Genomic DNA, 25,781 nt, shown 5'->3' on the forward strand with positions numbered 1-25,781 from the left:
GACTCCATTTCAAAAAAATAAAAAAAGAGCGACCCCAGAGAGATCACTTGCCTCTGCCACCACAAGAAGACACAGGGAGAAGACAGCCACCTATGAGCCAGGAAGTGGGCCCTCATGAGACACAGAATCCACTGGTGCCTTGATCTTGTATTTCCAGTCTCCAGAACTGTGAGAAATAAATTTCTGTTGTGTATAAGCCATGGTATTTTGTTATAGCAGCGGGAAGGGACTAACACATTGTACTCATCAACTTTTAATACATGTTAAGTAGCAGTAAGAGGAATAGTAAAAATAAATAAAAAATGTTCTGTTCCTGCTGGGCGTGGTGGCTCACACCTGTAATCCCAGCACTTTGGGAGGCCAAGGCAGGCAGATCACGAGCTCAGGAGATCAAGAACATCCTGGTTAACATAGTGAAACCCCATCTCTACTAAAAATACAAAGAAAATTAGCCGGATGTGGTGGTGGGTGCCCATGGTCCCAGCTACTCAGGAGGCTGAGGCAGCAGAATGGCATGAACCTGGGAGGCAGGAGCTTGCAATTAGCCGACAGCATGCCACTGCACTCCTTCCTGGGTGATAGAACCAGACTCTGTCTCAAAAAAAAAAAAAAAAAATATATATATATATATATAAAAAATATATATATACTGTATATGTATGTTTATATATATATTTGCACATACACATGCATGTGTAAACATATATGTTTACATGAGTGGTGTGTATATAGATATAGGAATATACATATACTATTTTGCAAATAACTTTCATTGAAATGTAATAAAGTCAAAATAAAAAAAATTGACTGCATTTAAAGATTCCCTTTATGAAACTCAATAGTAAATATTTAGCTACATTTCAATACTTTAAATCATAACAATATCATTAATTTTGTTTTTAAGCTTTATTTATACTTGTAAATTTTTATTTTGTAGTTACATAAGAACTAAAGGCAAAATTGATTTATATTTTTCAATTCTGTTATTTCAATAAAAATAGTCCTTTTTATTCATTGGATACCCTTATATCATTCAAATGTGAAAAACACTGTATATAGATATACATGCATACACACACACACACACATACACAAATAATGTGTGGTCTCTGTAGAAAAAACTTTAACCACAGAAAAATATACTGAGTATAAATGAGGAAACAAAAAGCACAATCCCAGAGACAGCCAGTGTTAACAGTTTGCCTTTATCCGGATTGATTTAGTCTATTTGTGCTGCTGTAACAAAACACCACAGACTGGGTAATTTATAAAGAACAGAAATTTATTTCTCACAGTTACAGAGGCCGGAAAGTCCAACATCATGGCGCCAGGATTGGTGACTGGTGAGGGCCTGCTCCACCGATGGTGTCTTCTCATGATGGCATCCTCACGTGGTGAAAGGTAAAAGGGCAAAAAGGGGCAAGCTGCCTCTGAAGGCTTTTTTAAAAGGGCACTTATCCACTTGTGAAGGTGGAGTCCCATGACTTAATCACTGCCCAAAAGGCCTCGTCTCCTAATATCACCACAATAAGGAATAAGTTTTAACATGAAGTCTGGAGGGGATGCCACAATCAAACCATAGCACAGGTTTTTATGCATTTTACAATTTCAGTCATGTGTGGTGGGACCATTTTATATTGTGGGACAATTATATTTTGCTTAAGATTTTATCATGTTTTTCCGTATCCCAAAATGTTCCTGAGAAACATGATTTTAATTAGCTATATGTATAACTTGTAATTTATTTAGCCAATCCTAGATGTATATTTAGGTTTATGAATTTTTTTCTATTATTAAACATGCAGAAATATGCAATTATTGTTCATAAATATTTTACAATTTTCAAGCCTCTTAAAATTTATCTTACCCATAAAAAGATCAGCTAAATTTCCTCTTTTTCCATATAATCAAAATGTAACAGTACTTTACATTGATTGGAAAGAAGGAGTCAATAGAGAGGTCCTGTTTTAATGTTTCCTTGGAATTGACCAAAATGATCAATCACCAAATATTGATTCAGCACTTACCATGTGCCAGACCCTGTATTAGACTCTACTCCACATGTTAAAGAAATGTTTTAAAGTCATGTGTCTTGAGACCAAGCAAATCATAGACCATATTAGTAAATTTGTTCATGTGAAGAGCAGGAATGACAAGAAGATAATAAAGCAATTCTAGAATTCTAATCTATATAAAGAAAATGAGAGGAGGTGGAGGGGGAAGGGAAGCTAATTGAAGAAACACCAGTAAAGCAAAACTTCTCCTACAATCAAACCTTCCTGTCTTGTCATAAGCATAGATGACTGGTAACTGTTATTGGATTTTAAGATGATTCTGTTTATGTAAAACTTCCCATGGCTATAAAACCAAGTCTTCACAGCCCCAACTACTAACCTGGGGACACACATATTTAAGATACGGTCATTGTCATTTAGACATTGCAACCAAGGATGGTGAATTCTGTCTGAAGTAGCCAATTATCTGTCCAAATCTGTCTTCAGCCTTTCAGCCAGAAAGTTATTTTTGTCCTTATAGTTTCTTGTTGACAGTATACTTAAGAGTCCTTTCTGTTACAGAAAATGATGCCCAGTGCAGAGTCTTCTTTCACATATCTGAAGTCTGCTATTGAGTCGCCAAATAATAGACATTACATTTTGTTTTATTCCAAACAAATGTTTCAGCTCCAGTGTGAGCTACTGGTTAGTGATGCCTTGGATGTAGGAAATTGGTTCCTAGGGTTGAAAATACATCTACTCCATTTTGAAACAGCAGGAATCCCACAACACAATTCCCATTCTGAAAATACACTGTAGAAGGGAATCTGTGTTTACCCTACATGGAAACAAAACCATGAATTATAAAGCATTCTGGATGGATCTGTATATAAAGTCAAAGTCTTGTTTAATATTATGCCTATGGGGAAACTTCACTTTCAGAACACCAAATAATTGAACTCCAAGCAGGCAAATGGAAATTATGCCTATTCTTCATAAAAGCAACAACAGGAGACCCTTTCTCTGAGCTACAATATATGAACAAAAGCAGGATTGGCTGTGATTCTAGATCTGCCTATCTTTTGAGAGATTGACAGCACTGGAGCTTGGAACTTAAAAGTCAAATATGCTAAGGAGCATACATAAGAAAAATCCGGCATATCTTAGTATCTTCAGAAATCACTGCCCTGAATCCCGTCTTCTTTTTGAAAAATAAAAATTAAAATGAAACACATATCACTTACATGGGTAGGCCCTAATGTTGCGATTTATTACAGAAAAATTTAAAAAGAGGTATTTTGTTAATTATCAATATTTGGTGATAATAGATTATACCTAACAAGCTCCAAGCAGTGCCAAAAGCAGGAAGGTATTTAATAGATGATTTTGATTAGGGTGATAGTTATGAGCCATTTTAGAGATGAAAATGAGGAGCCAAACAAGTTAGCAATATGATGGCTATAATTTCCACACTAGTAAAACATTTAGATTTTTCTATGATATCATTAAAATGTAGATAATTGCCACTTTTTCTATGCTCATAAATTTCCTCTGAGAAACGTTCTAAAAACTTTAATGTTATTATTGACAACCAACTTATCTCTTAGAGAAAGTAAGCAGATTAATAAAGTTTTTGTAAGCATTCTGAGTCCTTCAGAAGGAATCCCTGCTCTGAGTATGTAAATGCTGTGGGTTTACATAAGCAAGTTCAAAGTTGAGAAGCTAAACTAATAGGCAAGGCTCACTTTGCTTTGACCAATTTATAATTCTTAAAGCCAGATTTTATTAAGTCTTAATTCAAACCCTCTGAGTTATTCATTTTGACTCTGCTGTTGATATGGGGCATGAAGATCCATTCATGTGTGAAAATTGCTGGTGGATTATCATGGACAACACAAAAGAGTAAACTGTTTATTAACTTGTAAAATTATACTGCCACAGACAACCCAAAACATTAAACTGATGTGTGAATTCACATCCCTTACAGAGGATCATATGCTCAACAGCACATGCTGGGAGACAATTCCTATATCACAGAATCCAATGACATTAGCCTGATTCCATCCACTGAGGAGACAAGGAATGATTCTGACTCATTTTTCACATAAAATGAAAAAAAAAAAAAAAAAAGTGGGGAGGGGAAGAAAACAGGCCCCAAATCATGGATATTTTTGGTTTGGCTTGCCCAGCCTACCTTCTTTTGGTAACAGCAGTCTGTCTTTTAGGGGAAGGGAATACTCCTCCTTCTCATCGCACTGAGTCCTGATGGAACTTTGTAATTAATGAGCTCTTCCTGCCACCTGCCCTAGGCATGTGACCCAAGCTCAGCCAACCAGCCTCTATTTCCTGGGAAAGAAATACTTGGGAAAAGTATTTTTCCCAAAATCTGGTTACTCAGCTTTTGTCTCAAAATTTAAAAAAAAAAAAAGTCTTGCTCTGTTGTCCAGGCTGGAGTGCAATGGCATGATCTCGGCTCACTGCAACCTCTGCCTCCTGGGTTCAAGCAATTCTCCTGTCTCAGCCTCCTGAGTAGCTGGGATTATAGGCGTATACCACCACACCCAGCTACTTTTTTTGTATTTTTAGTAGAGATGGGGTTTCACCATGTTGGCCAGACTGGTCTCGAACTCCTGACCTCAAGTGATCCACCAGCTTCGGCCTCCCAGAATGCTGGGATTACAGGCATGAGCCACCGTACACAGCTATTTAGCCTTTCTTTAGGATCCCTTAGCCATCTATTTCCTCCCAGTAAAATCCTGTCTTGTTTAAATTAATTGGAACCCATCTCTGTTGCTTACAGCCAAAGAATCTAGACACAGAAAACCATCGATCTCTATTGTTGGCAGGGAGCTTAACTGGAAAAAAAGTGTGTAAAAAACCTGGGAACTTGGAAAAGAAGATGTGAGAGGAATACCTAAGCCACAGTCTTGGGCTTTGTGTACAATCGTCCTTAATAAAAATGGAGGGAAGATTGAAGGATGGCGTCGTGGCATACATATTGAAACAGGAATCAAGAACCTGAGCTCAATTCACTTATTTCACAATGAAGGTCACTAAAGCCCAGAAAGAAATTATTTACTGAATGTATTGCAGCAAGCACCAGAATTGAGGCATCCAGGATTCTGACTGAAATTTGCTTATGTTTGCATCATATTCATCTTCCTATAAATTTTACTTTCACTCTTTTTAAGCTTTGACATGTCCTAAATTTATAGCTGCTTCCGGAATTGTACTCTGTACTCCAAAGTAATCAAACATATTTTCTAAAAGCTAGCTCAAGATGGTACATAGGAAGGTGTAACAATCTTCTGTCTGACTTGCCCTTTCAGTCCTCTGAGCCCTATCCTAGGCACCATTGCACCTGTTCATTCTTATTTTTGTATTTCAATTTTCCCTTACTTTTTCAGATTTCCCCCACCTTATACCTGTATGATTGATCCTGGTCTTCAGGCTGAGGAGGTCAGACCTAGTCCCATGAAGTCAAACTTACTTGGCAAAGGATATAGGAATAAATCAGATTAGTCAAAAATATCAGATATTTTTTCCAGTTTGGTAGCTGACTTACAAATCAAATCTAACCAGAGTCAAGAAGTACTTGCGGAATACCTCTAGCGTTTTCAGCACTGTTCTAAGTTTTCTGAGAACAAGGACAATAAAAATCATTCTTTAAAGAAATAAAAAATATATAAGAAAAACTTGTCTGTGTGCTAGCAACAAAAGATACCACATAAACAAGTCCTAAATTGTATGTGACATACCACATCCCCTATTTTCTCTGAGAAAGCACCTTTCTGATCCATTGATCACAAAACTCCTGTCAAAAAATGAAGCCTATTAAAAATTGAAGTTGGCCAGATTCCACTGCATATAAATTCACATTATGGAATTTATTAAACTTAGAGCCAAAAAGAACTCATAAAAACTACAGGCATAATTTTCTTCTAAGAAGCTCAAAGCTATTTAGGGATAATCTCTCAATTTTCTATTCCATTTCTCTGAGAAAGATTGAGGTATGACTCTACCCTCATATAATTTTTTCTGAAGTATAAATGGAAGGAAAGGCTAATTGTGGCTTTAGAAGTGTTCAAGAAAGTATAATAAACTAGCATTTTGTCCAGGGTCATGAAGAATTTTTGAAGAGTTGAAGCTGGTTGGATACTGATTGCTCCCTAAGTAAAATAGTGAAACTGAAGGAAGACTCTCCCGTAGCAAATTCATCAACTTTGACCAACAGCAAACATGTAATTTTAGAAGGAATTAAAGCCAATAATACAGTAGTAGGTAACACATGTTAGCAAACAACCAAACACCTCCAGTGTCTAATCTTGATTCTGCTGTTTGCTAGATGTATGATTTTAGACAAATTATTTAAATATCCACACCTGTGAAATTATAAGATCTATTTCTGGTAGTATGATGGACTAAATACCATGACCATTTGAACTAAAATTCTAGATTAAAAACATATTTGAAATCTTTTTAAAATGCATTGTGTTTTTGACTAAGTAAGAAATTCTGTGAGGCAGAAAACAAGGTGAATGAGAACTTTTCCATGGAGTCATTTGATAAACTTTGGGTTTTAGTTTTGCTTTGATGCTACAAAGATGTGAGAACAAGGGAGCAAAGTACAGAACTTACCCTAAGCAGAGAGTCTAACAATAAAGACTGCGTCCAGTCTGCATTTCTAAGGAACGGCAGCCTCAGTGTAAGGTGAATGGATAGCAAAGCGACCTTCAATTAAAGGACAAAGATTGAAAACCTGGAAGAAGAAAATACTCATCCCCATTTATGTTGCTCACAAGAGATACATTTAGCATATAGAAACACAGAAATATTAAAAGACTACAGAAAGGTATACTAACCAAAAAAAAACCTGGTGTTAATTATAGTTGTTTAAAGCAAAATAGACTTTAAAGCTATCTATCGCTAGAGAAAGAGAGTTATTGTGAATGATAAAGGTTAGATTCGTGAAGAAGATATAACAACTCTAAATTTGTAGGCAAAAAATAATATGGTCCCAAAATATGTAAATGCAAATAGAAAGACAAAAGTTAAAAACTCCAATCATGACTGGGCGCAATGGCTTACGCCTGTAATCCCAGCACTTTAGGAGGACAAGACAGGCGGATCACGAGGTCAGGAGATCAAGACAATCCTGGCCAACATGGTGAAACCCCGTTTCTCTTGAAAATACAAAAATTAGCCAGGTGTGGTGGCGCATAGTCCCAGCTACTCAGGAGGCTGAGTCAGGAGAATCGCTTGAAACCGGGAGACGGAGGTTGCAGTGAGCCAAGACCACGTCACTGCACTCCACATCTGGCGATAGAGTGAGACTCAACCATTACGGAAAAACAGTATGGCGATTCCTCAAGGATCTAGAACTAGAAGTACCATATGACCCAGCCATCCCATTACTGGGGATATACCCAAAGGATTATAAATCATGCTGCTTTAAAGACACATGCACACATATGTTCATTGCGGCACTATGCACAATAGCAAAGACTTGGAATCAACCCAAATGTCCATCAGTGACAGACTGGATTAAGAAAATGTGGCACATATACACCATGGAATACTATGCAGCCATAAAAAAGGATGAGTTTGTGTCCTTTGTAGGGACATGGATGCAGCTGGAAACCATCATTCTCAGCAAACTATCACAAAAACAGAAAACCAAACACCGCATGTTCTCACTCATAGGTGGGAACTGAACAATGAGATCACTTGGACTCGGGAAGGGGAACATCACATACTGGGGCCTATTATGGGGAGGGGGGAGGGGGGAGGGATTGCACTGGGAGTTATAACTGATGTAAATGACGAGTTGATGGGTGCTGACGAGTTGATGGGTGCAGCACACCAACATGGCACAAGTATACATATGTAACAAACCTGCACGTTATGCACATGTACCCTAGAACTTAAAGTATAATTAAAAATAAATAAAAATAAATAAAATAAAAAGTACTTACCAAAAGTAGAAAAAAAAATTTAACTAATCCCCAAATAGCTTTCAGAGTCATCCAACCTAAATATATTAGAATGACAGCACCTGATCTTACACTAAAATGCATTATCAAAATTATGATATTTTGAAAAGAGATTGATATTTGTCTTTTACGGTTCACAAAAATTCATAATAATCATGGTGGTATGTGAAATATCCCTAAAGAATTAATTGTCCTTTAGATTGTAGTTTGGATTTCAATGATCTTGACATGTGCATAAATCAGCCACAAGCAAATGTTATGCGCTATCAAATGCTCATTTCAGATTCTTCATCTATTTTAAGAAGTCAATTTTTTAAAATTGCAATCTCATTTTTGTTAAATTAAACCCTCTGAAGAGGAATGGCAAGTCTTTTTCTTTATGCTCTATGAAGGCTACAGAATAAAGTTAATTCTATTTCTACAGTGAGCAGACATGAAAAAAAAAAACTGCAATCATATTGATAGATCTTAACACACCTCTTTCTACAGTTAAGGCAAATAAAAAACAAATATATAAGTAAGATCATTCAGTATTTGTCTTTCTGTGTGTGGTTTATATTTAACATTATTACCTCTGGGTTCATCCATTGTCATAAATGACAGGCTTTTCTTTTTTTGGGGCTAAATAATATTCTATTATATATGTGTATTGTATATAACACGTGTTCTTATTCCATTCCTCTGTTAATGACACTTAGGATGGCTCCATATCTTGGCTTGTTCCATATCTTGTGAATAATGCTGCAGTGAACATGGCAGTGCAAATATCTCTTTGACCTATTTACTCCATTTCATTTAGATATATATACACGGTAGTGAGATTGTTGAATCATATGGTGCTTTTTTTTTTTCATTTTTGAGAAAATTCCATAGAGTTTTCCATAATGGTTGTGCTAATATATATTCCTACCAACAGTATGCAAGGGTTCCCTTTTCTCCACATCCTGGCCAATACTTTCTATCATTCGTCTGTTTTATAATAGTCATTATAACAAATGTGAGGGCGTATCTTTTTGTGATTTTAATTTGCATTTCTCTGATAATTAGTGATGTTGAGCATTTTTCCATATACCTGTTGGCTATTTGTATGTCTTTTTTTTTTCTCCTAAAATGAATTTATTAGATGAAATGACCTTTCCTTTTGTTACATCAGTACATACCATGAAAAACAACCCAATTCAATATATTGTTTCTCTGAATTTCACTGAGATAAATCCAAAACACTTGCTACTTCTACTTCATTACTTCCCATTCACCGCACAAATCTTTTGCATTTATTTTCAGTCCCCAGCTCTGGTTGGAAATTCCTTCTCTCAAGGTTATTAATTTCTTCCATGTGGCCAAAGATAGTGATAATCTTTCATTCTCACCATATTCTACACCTCAGTTGCATTCAACACATTTGATCATTTCTTTTTTCTGGAAGCATATGTTCTTTTGTCTTGTCTGACTTGTTTCTCTTGGTTTCATCTATATTTATTAAGTTGCTCTAACTCAAGCTCCTTTTCTCATCCCTTCTTCTCCTTCTCTATGCTGTTCTAAGTGCTCGTCGATCCAGGATCAGTATTGGCTCCCACATCTTCATTTATGCAAAGTCTCTATGTAAATTCGTCCAGTTCCATGACTTTATCTGTATGCTATCGACTCTCAACATTAGTTTCCAGTCCTGATTACTCCTTTGAATTCCAGGGTCATGTATCCAGCTTCCTTCTTGATATATCCAGTTGCATGTTAATAAGGACTGTGACATTTTCAAAGCAAATCTTGATTTCCACACAATCCCTGCCCAGTTACCTCTTAAAATGCCCACTCATACTCTACATTCTCAAATGTGTTTCTGTCCTTAGTGTTTCTACATTCTCAAATGTGTTTCTGTACAGTCCAGTGAAGACTGTACCATCTATTCAGTAGCTTAAGCCAAAGCCTTGAAAGTAATACTTCTATCACATCCTCCTCACTGATTTGGCCCACCGTGATCCTAATGTAAACCATTATCATACCTTTTCTAATCCACTGCAATAGCTTGTTAAATGATGTTCCTGTTTTTAATTTTAACATCCCTAGAGCGTCCAAAATGCTCTATTTTAATATAAGTTAGATAGTTACTCCTCTGCTTAAAAGTCTTTGTGAGTTCATTATTAATGCTGTTTTCTTTTTTTTAAAATTTATTTATTTTTTTATTATTATAATTTTTTTTCTTCTTTTGAGAAATATCTATTCAGGTCCTTTCCTGATTTTTAAATTATTTGTTTTATTGCTAGTAAGTTGTCTGAATTAAATATACATATAGATAGATACACATATATGTATATAAACATATAGCGTATACACTAGATAGATAGATAGATAGATAGATAGATAGATAGATAGATAGATAGATACATACATATGAGAAATATATTTAGAGAAAGTCTCTGTCACCCAGGCTGCAGTATAATGGTGTGATCATAGCTCACTCTAGCCTCTAACTCCTGGGGTCAGGCAATCCTCCCATCTTAGCCTCCATGTAGCTTGGACTACTACAGGCACACACCACTATGCCTGACTAATAATTTTTTTTTCCTTTTTTATACAGATAAGATCTCATTATTTTGCCCAGGCTGGTCTCAAACTGCTGGCCTCAAGTGATCCTCTCACCTCATCCTCCCAAGGTGCTGGGATTACAGGTGTGAGCCAACAAGCTCAGCCTCCTTATAGGTTTTGGATATTCACCTCTTATCAAATACATGCTTTGAAAATACTTTCTCCTATTCTGTAGGTTATCTCCTCATGCTGTTCGTTGTTTCTTTTGCTGTGCAGAAGCTTTTAGTTTGACGGAATCCCATTGTCTTTATTTTGCTTTTGTTGCCTGTGTTTTGGGGGTCATATTCAAAGAAATCATTATCCAGACCAATGTCATGGAGCTTTCCTCCTAGTTTTCTTCTAATGGTTTTACAGTTTCAGATCATACATTTAAGTCTTTAATCTATTTTGAGTTGATTTCTGTATGTGGTGTGAGATGAAGATCTAATTTCATTCTCCTGCATGTGAGTATCCAGTTTCCTCAGCATCCTTTTATTGAAGAAACACTATGTTTCTCCACTGTGTGTTCTTGGCACCTTTGCTGAAAATCAATTGACTATAAGTATGTGGATTTATCTGGGGCTTTCTATTCAGTTCCATTGGTCTATGTGTGTCTTTTAGGTCAGTACCATCCTGTTTGTTTACTATAGCTTTGTAACATATTTTGAAGTCAGACAGTGTGATGCCTCCGGTTTTTTGTCTCATTTTGCTTTTGTTTTTGTTTGACCATGGATGCTTTCACTGTTTGGGGTCTTTTGTGGTTCCATATGCATTTATTATTTTTTTCTATTTCTGTGAAAAATGTCATTAGATTTTGATAGAGATTGCACTGAATTCTTAGATTGCTTTGGGTCATATGGACATTTTAACAATATTAATTCTTTCAATGCATGAACGTGGGATATCTTTTAATTTATCTGTAAATGTGACATTGAATTTGGTTTGCTAGTATTTTGTGGAGGATTTTTGTGGCATTATTCATCAGGGATGTTGGCCTGAAATTTTTTGTATTGTTCTTGTTTTGCTTTGTTATTAATATTGGACTCATAAAATAGTTCTGGAAGTTTTCTCTCCTCATCAATTTTTTGGAAGTGTTTGAGAGTATTGACATTAATTTTCTTTAAATATTTGGTAGAATTTACCAGTGTTGTCATCTGGCCTTAGGTGGTGGTGTTCTTGTTGTTCAGAGGTTTTAGATTACTGATTCAATCTCCTTACTCATTATTAGTACTTTCTGATTTTCTATTTCTTCATGATTCAATCTTAGTAGGTTGTATTTCTAAGAATGCATTCATTCCTTCTAGGTTAACTCATTTGTTAACATATAATTATTCATAGTAGTCTTTCATGATCCTTTGTCTCTCTGTGATGTCAGTTTTAATGTCTTCTCTTTGATTTATAGTTTGATTTGGGTCTTCTCTCCTTTTCTAGTCAGTCTACCTATTGATTTCTGCTATTTTGTTCTCTCGTTATTTTTTTGGCATACTTGGTTCTTATTTTACTAGTTTCTTGAGGTGTAGAAACAGGTTATTGGAGATCTTTTCTTTTTTCTCAATCTAGGTGTTTATTGATATAAACTTCCCTCTTAGAACTGTTTTGAAGACTTGTAAGTTTTGATATGTTATGTTTCCATTTGTTTGTGTGTCTCAAAATATGGTTTTATTTCCCTTTTTAGGTTTTATTTCCCTAACATTGTTTTCCACTTTTTGTGTGTGTGTCTCAAGACATGGTTTTATTTCCCTTTTTAGGTTTTGTTTTCCTAAGATTTTTCTTAGAACCATTGATCAGGAGTGTGTTGTTTAATTTTCACATATTTGTGAATTTTTCATTTTTCTTCTGTTACTGATTTCTAGTTTCATACCATTGTAGTCAGTAGAGATTTCATATGATTTCAATCTTTCTGAAGCTGTTAAGACTTGTTTTATGGCCTGACATAGGACCTGTCTTGGAGAATGTTCCATGTGCACTCAAGAAAAATGTGTATTCTGCTGTTTCTGGATGGGATGTTCTATATATGTCTGTTAGGTCCATTTGCTCTGTAATGTTCCAGTCAGCTGCTCCCTTGTTGATTTTTCTGTCTGGATTACCTATCCATTGTTAACAGTGGAGTATTGAAGGTCCCTAGTACATTCTATCGCTTTATACTTCTCTCTTCTGTGCAGTTAATACTTTAATTACATGACTAGTGTTTCACACATACATTTTTGCAATTGTTATACTCTCTTGATTAATTGGCCCTTTTATTATTATATAATGATCTTCTTTGTCTCTTTTGACTATTTTTGACTTAAAGATATTTTGTCTGATATAAATATAGCCACCCCCACCCCTGGTTTTTTTTTTTTTTTTTTTTTTTTTTTTACCATTAGCATGGAATATCTTTCTCCATATTTTAACTTTTAGCATGTGGGTGCCCTTAAAGCTAAAATGAGTCTCTTGTAAGCAGCATGTAGTTAGAACTTTTTTATCCATTCAGTCACTGTATGTCTTTTGAAGAATTTAATTCTTACAACTGTGACACAAAAGATAAATGAAGTAATTATTGATAGGAAAGGACTTAGTATTATACTTTGTTAATTGTTTTTTGACTGTTTTGTAGTTCCTTGCACTTTCTTTCTGTCCCTTCTTTGTGATTTGATGACTTTTTGTAGTGGTATTCTTTGATTCCCTTCTGTTCATCTTTCGTGTAACTACTACAGGTTTTTTTTTCTCTGATTACAATCTAACAGTTACAGTGGCCTCATGAGCAACTGGTAATGTCAGAATTTTGAATTTTCATAAATGTTAGCCATTTAATAGGTACTAGTATCTCACTGTTGTTTTAATTTACATTTTCTAAATGACAAATGATGTGCAGCATTTTTCATGTGTTAATTTACCATCTGTATATCTTTGGCAAGGAGTCTGTTCATGTTTTTGGTCCATTTCTTAATTGGTTTGTTTGTTTTCATGATGTTTAGTATTTTTTAAAGTAACAGTTTATTGAGATATAATTCATATGCCACACAATTCACTCACTTGAAGTGTACAAATCAGTGGATTTTAGTATATTCATGGAGTTGTGTAACCATCATCACAATCAATTTTAGGATGTTTTCATCAACACAAAAAGAAACCTCATACCCATTAGCATTCAATCTCCACTTCCCACAATGCTCGCAGCACTAGGAAACCAAATTCATTTTTTTGTCTCTATGGATTTGCCTATTTTAGACATCTCATATAAATGGAATCATGCATTTTATGATTATTTGTGACTGGCTTCTATCACTTAGCATATTGTTTTTGAGGTTCATAATGTTGTACCAAGGCTAAATAATATTTCATTTTCTGAATATATACCAGATGTACTTTATTCTTCAGTTGGACATGTGGGCTGTTTCCACTTTGTGGCTGTATGAATAATGCAATAATGCTTCAATGGACATTCATGAACAACTGTTTTGTAGACACATACTTTCAATCTCTTGGGTATATATATGCCTAAACATGGAAATTATGACTCATAGGAATTCCGTATTTATGCGAGTGAGGAATGCTGAACAGTTTTCCAAAGTAGCTGCACCATTTTACATTTGTGCCTACCAGCTTATCCTTGTTGGTATCTTTGTTTGTTGTCTTTTATTGTTTAAAATATACCTACCTTCTCGGTGTGAAGTGGTATATCATTTGAAATGCATTTCTCAGATGACTAATGAAGCTGAGTAACTTTCATGTGCACTTGGCTATTTGTATATTTTTTGAAGTAATGTCTATTCAAATCCTTTGCCCATTTTTTAATTTGATTATTCATAATTTTTACTGTTTAGTTAATGGGATCTTTACACATTCCAGGTACTAGTCCTTACCATATATGTGATTTGCAAATATTTTTTCCCATTTTGTGGGTTGTCTATTCACTATTGTTAATAGTATCTTTGAAGCACAAGATGTGTGAATGTGTGTGTAGTACAATTTATCTATTTTTTCTGTTGTTTGTGCCTTTAGTATCATATCGAAGAAAGAATTCCATAATCCAAGACCATGAAAACTTACTTCTATGTTTTCTTCTAAAAGTTTAGACCTTAGCTCTTCTTTTGAGTTAATTTTTGGATATAATGTGAGATATGGATCCAAAGTCATTGTTTTCCATCTGGACTCCAGTTGTCCCAGTAACTTTTGTTAAAAAGACTACTCTTTCTGCACCAGATGGTCTTGACAACCTTGTTGAAATCAGCTGACCACAAAAAAGAAAATGTGTACTTCTGAACTCTCAATTATATTTTATTTATCAGCGTGTTTATCCTATGCCATTACCACTCTGATCTGATTACTGTAGCTCTGTCGTAAGTTTTGAAATTGGACAGTGTTAGTCCTTCAACTTTATACTTTTATTCTTAAAACTGTTTTAGTCATGCTGGGTTCCTTGCATTTGCATACAAATTCTGGGATCAGCTTGTAAACTTTTGCAAAAAGGCTGTTGTAATTCGGGTGAGGATTATATTGAATCTGTAGCTCAATAGGAGAGTATTGCCATCTTAATAATATTAATTTTCTAGTCCATGAACACAGATACCTCTCCAATACTTTAGGTGTTCTTTTGCTTTTTTAAGTGATGTTTTGTAGTTTTTATTGCATTTTTTCTTTATGATGTTATTGTACATGGAGTTATTTTCTTAATTTTTAGATTATTAGTAGTATATACAAATACAACTGATATTTGTATATTTATTCTGTATTACATATCCTTGCTGAACTTGTTTTTCAGATATAATAGTTTTTTCTTAAATCCTTTAGGATTTTGCATAAATAAGATTATGATGTCTGCAAACAGATAATTTCACTTCTTCCTGTCTCATCTGGATTTTTTCTTTTTCTTGTATAATTTTCTTAAGAAGGAGCACGATGTTGAATAGGATTAGTGAGAAGGAATGTTTTTGCCTTGTAACTAATACTAGGGGAAAACCTTTCAGTTATTTATCTATAAATATGCTAGCTTTGAGGTTTTGTGGATGCCTTTTACCAGATTAATAAAGTTTCCTTCCCATCTTAATTAACACTCAACACCCAGTATTGAGTGTTTTCATTATGAAGGATGATTAATTTTGTAAAAACATGTGTATCTATTCAGATGATCATATGGTTTTTGTTATATAACGTATTAATAACATATTATTTGAAATAAACTTTATTTTTCAATTGTTTGAGGTATGACTGACACATGAGTAACTGACTCAATCAACTAGAAGAAAGAGTATCAGCGATTGAGGATCAAATGAATGAAATGAAGCGAGAAGAGAAGTCTAAAGTAAAAAGAGGAAAAAGAAATGAACAAAGCCTTCAAGAAGTATGGGATTATGTGAAAAGACCAAATCTACGTCTGATTGGGGTGCCTGAAAGTGACAGGGAAAATGGAACCAAATTGGAAAACACTCTTCAGGATATCATCCAGGAGAACTTCCCCAACCTAGTAAGGCAGGTCAACATTCAAATTCAGGAAATACAGAGAACGCCACAAAGATACTCCTCAAGAAGAGCAACTCCAAGACACATAATTGCCAGATTCGCCAAAGTTGAAATGAAGGAAAAACTGTTAAGGGCAGCCAGAGAGAAAGGTCGGGTTACCCACAAAGGGAAGCCCATCAGACTAACAGCAGATCTCTCGGCAGAAACTCTACAAGCCAGAAGAGAGTGGGGGCCAATAGTCAACATTCTTAAAGAAAAGAATTTTCAACCCAGAAATTCATATCCAGCCAAACTAAGTTTCATAAGTGAAGAAGAAATAAAATCCTTTACAGATAAGTAAATGCTTAGAGATTGTGTCACCACCAGTCCTGCCCTACAAGAGACCCTGAAGGAAGCACTAAACATGGAAAGGAATAACTGGTACCAGCCATTGCAAAAACATGCCAAAATGTAAAGACCATCGATGCTAGGAAGAAACTGCATCAACTAATGAGCAAAATAACCAGTTAATATCATAATGACAGGATCAAGTTCACACATAACAATATTAACTGTAAATGTAAATGTAAATGGACTAAATGGTTCAATTAAAAGACACAGACTGGCAAACTGGATAAAGAGTCAAGACACATCAGTCTGCTGTATTCAGGAGACCCATCTCACATGCAGCAACACACATAGGCTCAAAATAAAGGAATGGAGGAAGATGCTTGCACCTTAAGGGAAAGTTGGTGGTAGCCTAACAGTATTCCCTATGGGCCTATGCTTGTGGTGGCCATGGGGTGAGATTCCTCTGTCTATTGAAAGAGGAGTAAAGAATTGGAAGACTTGCATCCTGTGGTTTGAGTGTCAGCTCAGCCACAGTACAATAGGACACCAGGTTGACTATTAAGGTTTTGACTTCAGCCCTGGTTCCTGGATGTCACCTCTGGACCCACCCAGGGCCTAGAGGATCTTGCCATCCTGAAATGAAGGACACAAGCCTGGCTGGCTTTGCCACCTGATGATTGTAGAGCCCCAGGGCTTTGAGCAAACATAGGCGGCAGCCAAGTAGTGATTACAGCCAGACATGGGTGAGACACAGTATTGTGCTAGCATCAGGTCTGGGCTAGCACAGTCCCAGTTGTTGTGGCCACAGAGATACTTGTGTTACCCCAAGCCCAGATCCAAGCAGCTCAGCACAGAGAGAGAGAGACTGTTTGGAAGAAAGTAAGAAAAGAGAATAAGAATCTCTGCCTTGCAATCCATAGAATTCTTCCAGATATTATCCAAGACCATAAAGGGGGTATCTCTATGAGTCTTCAGGAACTACGGTGTTACTAGGCTTAGGGTGTTCCCTAATCCAGATATGGCTTAGATCACAATACTCAAGTTTTGTTGAATACCTATAAGGCATTCCCAAGAAGGACAGGAACAAACAAGTTCAGGTTGTAAAGTCTATAATAAATACTTAACTCTTCAATGCCCAGACACAGATAAACATCCATAAGCATCAAGACCATTCAGGAAAATATAACCTCACCAAATGAAGTGAATAAGACACTAAGGACATCTGGAGAAACAGAGATATGTGACCTTTTAGACAGAAAATTCAAATTAGCTATTTTGAAAAAACTCAAAGAAATTCAAGAAAACACAAATACAGAATTTAGAATTATATCAGAAAAATTTAACACAGAGATTTAAATCATTAAAAAGAATTAAGCAGAAACTCTGGAGTTCAGAAATGCAACTTACAATGCATCAGTCTTTTTATAGCACAATTGATCAAGCAGAAGAAAGAATTAGTGAACTTGAAGACAGGCTGTTTGAAAATACACAATCAGAAGAGTCAAAAGAAAAAAGAATAAAAAACAATGAAGCACACATTAGAGAATTTAGAAAATAGCCTCAAAAGGGTCAATCTAAGAGTTATTTGTCTTAAAGATGAGTTAGAGAAAGAGATAGGGGTAGAAAGCTTATTAAAAGGGATAGTAACAGAGAACTTCCCAAATGTAGAGAAAGATATCAATACACAAGTACAGAAAGGTTATAGAATATCAATATGATTTAACCCAAAGAAGACTACCTCAAGGCATTTAATAATCGAACTCCCAAAGGTCATGGATATAGAAGGGATCATAAAAGCATCAAGGGAAAAAAAGCACATAACATAAAATGACACTCCAATATGTCTGGCAGCAGACTTTTCAGTGAAAACCTTACAGTCCAGGAGAGAGTGGCCTGACATATTTAAAATGCTAAAGAAAAACCTTTTATACTAGAATAGTATATTCAGTAAAAATATCCTTCAAACATGAAAGAGAAATAAAAACAAGACAAACAAAAGCTAATGGATTTCATCAACACCAGACCTTCTTCTAAGAAATGCTAAAGGAAGTACATTAATCAGAAAGAAAAGGATAGTAATTAGCAATAAGAAATCATCTGAAGGTGAAGAAACTCACTGGTAAAAGCAAGTAAACAGAAAAACACAGAAAATAATAACACTGTAAATGTGATATGTAAATCACTCTTAAGTAGGAAGACTAAATGATGAACTACTCAAAAATAACAACTATAACTTATGAGATAGAAAGCAGAATAAGACAAAAAGAGAAATAACGAAGAGTTTAAAAGTGGGAGATGAAGTTAAGAGATAGAGTTTTTATTGGGTGCTTATTTATGCAGAAAATATTAAGTTGTTATCAGGTTAAGATACTGAGTTATAAGATAGTATTTGCAAGTCTCATAGTAATCTGAAATCAGAAAACATAAAATAAATACACAAAAATAAAAAAAGCAAGTACTTAAATATTACCAGAGAAAATCACCTTCACTAAAAGGAAAACAAGGAAGAAGGAAGACAAGATCACAAACGGTCAGAAAACAAATAACAAAATGGCAGAAGTAATTCCACACTTATCAATAATAAAATTGAAGGTAAATGGACTAAACCCTTCAATCAAAAGCCATAGTGGCTGCATGGATAAAACAAAAACAAAACAAAACAAAAACACAAGACACAATGAGTTATTGCCTACAAGAAACTCACTTCCCCTATAAAGACACACCCAGACTGAAAATAAAGGGATGGAAAAAGATATTCCATGCCAATGGAAACCAAAAACAAAAAACAAACAAACAAACAAAAAGCAGGAATAGCTATACTAACAACAGACAGAATATGTTTAAAGAAAAACTGTAAGAAGAGACAAAGAAGGTCGCTACATAATGATAAAGGGGTCAATTCTGCAAAAGGATGTAACAATTTTAAATATATATGGCACCCACCACTAGAACATGCAGATGTATAAAGCAAATATTATTAGAGCTAAAGAGAGACAGACCTCAATACAATAATAACTAGAGACTTTAACACCCACTTTCAGCATTGGACAGATTTTCCAAACAGAAAATTAACAAAAACATAGGACTTAATCTGTGCTATAGACCAAGTGAACCTAATAGCTATTTACAGAACATTTCATCCAATGGCTGCATAATACACATTCTTCTCCTTAGCGCATGAATCTTTCTCAAGTATAGGCCATATTTCGGGTCAGAACACAAGTCTTAAAACACGCCAAGAAATGAAATAATATTAAGCATCTTCTCTGGCCACAATGGAATAAGACTAGAAATTAACAACAAGAGGAATTTTGGTAATTACACAAACACATGGAAATTAAACAATATGCTCCTGGATGACCAGTGATAAAATGAAGAGATTTTAAAAATTTAAAAAGTTCTTATCAATTTCTTGATAATGGAAACACATCAGATAAAAACATACGGGAAACAGTGAAAGCAGTATCAGCAGGGAAAATTATAGCTATATTTGCCTAGGTTAAAAAATAAAAAACTACAAATAAATAACCTAACAATACATCTTAAAGAACTGGGAAAGTAATACTAAACCAAACCCAAAATTAGTAGAAGAAAAGAAATAATAGACATCAGAGCAAAAGCAAATGAATCTGAAATGAAGAAAACAATACAGAAGATCACTGAGATAAAAACATGTATGTTTGAAAAGATAAACAAAATTGAAAAACCTTTAGCCAGAGTAAGATAGAGAGAAAACCCAAATAAATAAAATCAGAGATGAAATGGAGACATTACAATGAATACTGCAGAAATTCAAAGGATAATTGGTGGCTATTATAAGCAACTGCATGCTAATAAACTGCAAACTCCAGAAGAAATGGATAAATTTTTAGACACATACAACCTACCAAAATTGAACCATGAAGAACAGACCAATAACAAGTAACGAGATCAAAGCTGTAATAAAAAGTTTCCCAGCAAAGAGAAGCCCAGGGCCCGGTCGTTTTACTGTTGAATTCTACCAAACATTTAAAGAAGGACTAATACCAATCCTACCAAACTATTCCAAAAAATACAGAAGGAAGTACTCCCAAACTCATTCTATGAGGCCAGTATTACCCTGATACCCAAACCAAAGACACATTAAAAAAAAAAAAAAAAAAACTATATGCCAATATCACTGATGAATACTGATGCAAAAATTCTCAACAAAATACTAGTAAACCAAATTCAACAACACACTAAAAATCATTCATCAGAACCAAATGAAATTTATCCCAGGGATGCAAGGATGGTTCAACATATACAAATCAATTAATGTGATACATCAAATCAACAGAATGAAGAGGAAAAAAACATATGTTTTTTGTTTTTTTGGTTTTTTTTTTTTTTAGGTGAAGTCTCCCTCTGTCACCCAGGCTGGAGTGCAGTGGCGCGATCTGAGCTCACTGCAAGCTCCTCCTCCTGGGTTCACACCATTCTCCTGCCTTGGCCTCCCAAAGTGCTGGGATTATGGGTGCAAACCACCATGTCTGGCTAATTTTTTTGTATTTTTAGTAGAGACAGGATTTTGCATGATCTTTTAAATGAATGCTGAAAAAGTATTTGATAAAATTCAACATTCCCTCATGATAAAAAGCCTAAAGAAACTGAATACAGAAAGAACATACCACAACAAAATGAAAGCCATAAATGACAGACGCACAGCTAGTATGCTACTTAACAGGGAAAAACTGAAATCTCTTCCTCTAAGATCTGGCACATGACAAGGATGCTGCCCACTGTCACAACTGTTATTCAACATGGTACTGGAAGTCCTAGCTAGAGCAGTCAGATGAGAACAAAATAAATGGCATACAAATTGAAAAGGAATAAGTCAAATTATCCCTCATTTGCAGATTATATAGTCATATATTTGGAAAAACTCAATGACACCATGAAAAAATTATGAGAATTCATAAACATTTAGTAAAGGTGCAGGATACAAAATTAACATACAATATCAGCATATACCAACAGTGAACAATCTGAAAAAAATCATGAAAGTAATCCCATTTATAATAGCTACAAATAAAATTAAGTACCTCAAAAGAATCCAACTAGTCAAAGTTATTCTAAGCAAAAAGAATAAAATGGAGGAATCTCATTACCTGACTTCAAATTATACTACAGAGTTACAGTGAACAAAACGGCCTGGTACTGGAATAAAAAAAAGACACATAGACCAATGGAACAGAATAGCAAACCCAGAAACAAATCTATACAACTACAGTGAGCTCATTTTTGACAAAATTGTCAAGAACATACACTGAGGAAAAGACAGCCTCTTTAATAAATGGTGCTGGGAAAACTGGATACCCATACTCAGAAGAATGAAACTTGGCCTCTATCTCTCACCATAGACAAAAATCAAATCAGAATGGACTGAAGACTTAAATCTAAGGCCTCAAACCATGAAACTATTAAAAGAAAAGGTGGGGAGAAACTCTCCAGGAAATTTGGGCAATAATTTTTTGAGAATACCCACACAAGCATAGACAACCAAAGCAAAAACAGACAAATGAAATTACATCTAGTTAAAAAAAAAACTCCTGCATAGCAAAGGAAACAATCAACAAAGTGAAGAGACACCCACAGAATGGGAGAAAATATTTGCAAACTACCCATCTGACAAGAGATTAATAAGTAGAAAACATAAGGAAGATCAAACAACTCTATCAAAAAAACTAATCATCTCATTTAAAAATGGGCAAAAGATGTGAATAGACATTTCTCAAGACATACAAATACCAGATAGGTATATGAAAAGGTGCTCAACATGACTGATCACCAGAGAAAGGCAAATCAAAACTACAATGAGATATCATGTCACCCCATTTCAGATGGCTTTTATCCAAAAGTCAAGCAATAACAAATACTGGCGAGGATGTAGAGAAAAGGGAACCGTCGTACACTTCGCTGGCAATGTAAATTAGTACAGCCACTATGGGCAACAGTTTGGAGGTTTCTGAGAAAACTAAAAATAGAGCCACCTTATAATCCAGCAATCTCACTCCTAGGTATGTACCCCAAAGAAAGGAAATCAATACATCAAAGAGAGATCTGCACTGCCATGTGTACTGCAGCACTAATCACAATAGCCAAGATTTGGAAGCAAATGAAGTAGCGTCCATCAACAGACGAATGGATAAAGTAAATGTGGTACATATACACAATTGAGTACTATTCAGCCATTAAAAAAAAAAAAAAAGATCCTGTCATTTGCAATAACATGAATGGAACTGGAGGTCATTATGTTAAGTGACATAAGCCAGGCATAGAAAGACAAATATCACATGTTCTCACTTATTTGTGAGAGCTAAACATTAAAATAATTGAACTCATGGAGATAGAGAGTAGAAGGATGGTTATCAGAGGTTGGGAAGGGTAGTGGGTGTGTGGAGGGGACCTGGGGATGGCTAATAGGTATAGAAAATAGTTAGAAAGAGTAAACAAGACCTAGTATTTGCTAGCACAACAGGCTGACTGTACCAAAAAATAATTTGATTGTACATTTTAATATAAAAGAATATAGATTGTAACAGAAAGGCTAAATGCTTGAGTGGATAGATACCCCATTTACTCTCATATGATTATTACACATTGCATGCCTGTATTAAATATCTTATTCAACCCATAAATATATATACCTACTATGTACTGACAAAAATTAAAAATAAAAAAAGACACACAAAAAATTACTACAAACCTATCAGAATGGCTAAAATAAAAAACATTGGCAGTATTAAATGCTGGCAAGAATGCCAAGAAACTAGGCCACTCATAAATTATTGATGGAGCTCATTCATATGTTAGTGATGAGAATATAAAATAATACAGCCACTCTAGAAAACAGTTAGGCAGGCCAGGTGCAGTGGCTCATGCAGTGGCTCATCCCAGCACTTTGGGAGGCCGAGGCAGGTGGACCACCTGAGGTCTAGTTCGAGACCAGCCTGACTAATATGGTGAAACCCGTCTCTACTAAAAATACAAAAAATTAATCAGGCATCACGGTGTGCACCTGTAGTCCCAGCTACTCGGGAGGCTGAGACAGGAGAATTGCTTGAACCCAGGAGGAGGAGGTTGCAATGAGCCAAGATTCCACCACTGCACTCCAGCCTGGGTGACAGAGCAAGACTCCATCTCATAAAAAAATAATAATAATAATAATAAATAAAACAGACAATTTCTTATAAATCAAACACATAACTATTAAGCAACCCAGCAACTACACTATTGGGTATTTATCTGAGAGACATGAAAACTTATGTCTGTAAAAAAAAATTGGTACATAAATGTTTATAGAAGCATTACACAATAGCCAAATCTAGAGAACACGTAGATTTTTTTTAACAGGTAAATGGTTAAAAAAGAAAGTGGTACATTCATGCCATGTGTATTAGTCTGTTCTCTCATTGCTATAAAGCAATACCTGAGACTGAGTCATTTATAAAGCAAATAGGTTTAATTGGTTCATAGTTCCACAGGCTGTACAGGAAGGGTGATGCTGGCATCTGCTTTGCTTCTGGGGAGGCCTCAGGAAACTTTCAATCATGACAGAAGGTGAAGGGAAAGCAGCCACATCTTACATTGCCCCAACAGGAGCAAGAGAGAGAGGGGAGGTGCTACACACTTATAAACAACCAGATCTTGTGAATACTCTATTACTATACCGTACCAAGGGGGGATGCTACTAAACCATCCATGAGAACTCAGCCCCCACGATCCAAACACATCCCACCAGGTCCCACTTCCAACACTGAAGATTACAGTTGAACATGAGTTTGCTTGGAAAGACAGATCCAAACCATATCACCATGGAACAGTAGTCAATAAAATAATTATTGATATATGCTATACCTAGATTAATCTCTAGGATATTATGCTAAGTAAAAAAGGCAATCACAAAAGGTTACATACTGTATGATTCCATTAATATAACATTTGTGAAATAATAAATATTTCATGAATAATAAATTACAGAATATTTCACGAATAATAAAAATTACAGAAATAGATAGTAGATCAATAGGCCAGGGGCTGGGGATGGAAGGAAAGGGGAGAGTATGTGGCTATGAAAGGCCAACATGAGGGATCCTCATAGTGATGGAACTGTTTGTTCTGTATACTAACTGTATCAATAACAATATTCCACTTGTTATGTTGTACTATAATAGTTCTTCAATATACACAACATTTATTTGTCAACTATGCTTTAATACAGCTGAAAAAGTCTTTAAAAATAAAATAAGTTACCATTGGGAAAACCATGCATGGGATACAATGGATCTTTTTGCATTATATTTTATAAATAAACTAGAATCTAAAATCACCTATAAATGTTTTAAAAGATGGTATATAAAACAAAGTGCGCCAGGCAGAAAAAGGCTGAAGGGCACACAGATTCTCTTAATGGAAAGATCTAGATAAAGGCAAAAAGCCCAGTGCCTGCAATACGGTAATAGTGGTGTGTCACCTCTTTGTTCATGCAACTGGCTTTCCACATTGTGTGATTTTAATAACATTTTAATAAAATGATGGGTGGCAAAAGTTCGGTTCATTGTAGTGTGTGTGTGTGAGTGTAAGGACATTTTTGTCTATGAACATTTCAATGTAGACTGTTTTTAAGGAGCATATGTCATTTTACACAGGTAATATAATCATGTTCTTTTAAAAATGGATTGTTCAGTTACCCTCAGAACCTCTTTCCTAAATTATTTACAGATTGGGTTGTCAAGTCAGACTTCTCAAATCTGAGGTCAGGTTGGTCCTCTTGTAACCCCAATTGTCATGGCTCCCCAAAGATTTTATAAGCACTGCAAGCATAGCCTACTTGTTCTAATGTATTATTTTTCAGAGTAGGGTTCTAAAAGACATCTCTTCGATGACCCCCAATGATATCCCTCTTGGATGTCAATCTTCCTACAACAAAAGCAAATTGCTTCCTCCCTGCTTCATGATCTCCATGGTTCCACCTTCTGTATGTCCTGTTATGTTTCTTGGGGTACCTTCTAATTTGTTTTATTTTTCTAAGACTTAATTATTCATTAGTGGCGAAAGCTAACTTGATCCATTGGTAGACCTTGGTTTTAGCATATCTTTTCTATCAATGCAAATTTTGTGTGTGTGGCTTTGGTAGTGGCTGACAATTGTCCTTTGATCTTGCCTAAATCTTGCCCATTCTATTTTGCAAACAGACACTGTATTCTCTTTGAGATTTATACTCCAACCTTTAAGGGAAAGAGTAACATAGTAGCTAACACCTAGCTGCTAGTAGCTAGTACATAAGCTAACTGCTCCAATTTTGGAGTCAGACTAACAAGAGCCAAATCCTAGCCCCAACACTTACAAGCTCTGTGACCTTGGGCAAATTTCTAAGCTTCTCTTTAATTGCCTTTATTCCTTTTTTTTTTTTTTTTTTTTTTTAATGGAGGTCATA

Source organism: Macaca thibetana, chromosome 17, assembly GCF_024542745.1.
Source record: "Macaca thibetana thibetana isolate TM-01 chromosome 17, ASM2454274v1, whole genome shotgun sequence".
NCBI lineage: Eukaryota > Metazoa > Chordata > Mammalia > Primates > Cercopithecidae > Macaca > Macaca thibetana.